General features: G+C 30.6%; 1 long non-coding RNA gene across 1 annotated transcript; it reads left to right on the forward strand.

Moving 5' to 3' along the window:
* Nucleotides 1-343: 343 nt before the first annotated feature.
* On the forward strand, nt 344-837 carry LOC145106225 (uncharacterized). Its single transcript, XR_013707504.1, has 3 exons — nt 344-429; nt 517-563; nt 728-837. It is a non-coding gene; the product is annotated as an uncharacterized LOC145106225 (long non-coding RNA).
* Nucleotides 838-1,422: the final 585 nt, after the last annotated feature.

The following is a 1,422-nucleotide window of genomic DNA, read 5'->3' on the forward strand; positions in this document are numbered from 1 at the left end:
AAATATGCAGGTAATTTGTACAATTGTATTTTTTTTTGTCTTAGAAACTGTAACAAATCTTTTGTGTCAAGTTAAATTATATATGAAATTATTATGTGTTTTACTTATTCGAATAGTCATTATGAACAACATTGCAGTTATACCCTTCAAAAGATCATCTTTACCTTCCACTTTTGCTATTGAATTCCGTACTAAATGAGCTCACACAAAATAATGTCAGGTAGCATATCATCTATCATTGAATTTGTTAGTGTTTCCTTAATTTATATGATTTCCCAATTATGCCCTTCTGTTTCCAGAATCTTTTAGGAGTCAACAAACTTTGCTGGACATAATGAGCTGACAAACTTTGATGGATATACTGAGCTGACAGAGCCATGCTATGGAACTGCATTTTCTGTTGAAAAAGTCACTTGTTCCACCATTTAGGTATTACTTTGACTTTTCTTTACATGTGTTTGACTTTGTAATCAGAATTATTTAAAGTCTTATATCACATTTGTAAATAAATTATAGGAATGGATGAAAAGCATTTGTTAAGTTGGATTACTTGAATGAACACGGTTAGTCACAAAAGAATTTTAAGTCTACTTTTCGGTTGATTTTACTTGATAAATAGGTTTATAGCATATATTATTTAAATTACATGAACACAAACAAATTTGTTTGATATTCTATTTAACTTACACTCCATTTATATTTGTTTGGTATTGTGTATAAACAACAGATCAATGTGTGGGGAGATGGTTGCTAAAATTGCATAAATGGAGGCCATACAACAACAAATTGATGCAAGATATGAAGCAATGGAGAAGATGTATGTGACAATGCAAAATGTGAGAGGAAATTGAGAATTTTGGTACATTTTGCTTTGAAATCAAATAAAATTTGATATTCGATGCTTTTAGTAGTTTTGATAAATTTGATAGTTGATGCTTTTTGTATCTTAATATTAATGTTTTGGTTTTGGATTGTATAATAATTAATGATTTTGGTATTTAGATGTTAATGTTTGTTTTGCGATTTATAATTATTTGATTTTTTTTGGTATTTTTGTTTTAGATTTGTAATAAAAAAAATGATGTTATATATTTGCAATGAAAGGAATTAAAAAAATATGGTACCTTAAAATTTGCTAGGGATCTGCGAGGGAAATTTGCGATGGATCTACGAGATATGGAAATTTGCGATGGATCTACGAGGGAATAATGTTATTAATTTTGTCGCCAATGCCATACAAAACTGAAATAAGTGACGATTTGCGATGGATTATCCGTCGCTAAGTACGTCGCAAGGAAAAAAATAGTTCGTCGCAAAATCCCTAGCTAAATCATTAGCCACATTTTAATTGGCTATGCAGGAGGTCTGTTGCTGATCCGTCGCAAACATTAGCGACGGAATAGCAACGCATTGTTCCGTCGC

This window comes from Lactuca virosa, chromosome 1, assembly GCF_052849685.1.
Source record: "Lactuca virosa cultivar CGN04683 chromosome 1, Lactuca_virosa_CGN04683_v6, whole genome shotgun sequence".
In the NCBI taxonomy this organism is placed as follows: Eukaryota; Viridiplantae; Streptophyta; class Magnoliopsida; order Asterales; family Asteraceae; genus Lactuca; species Lactuca virosa.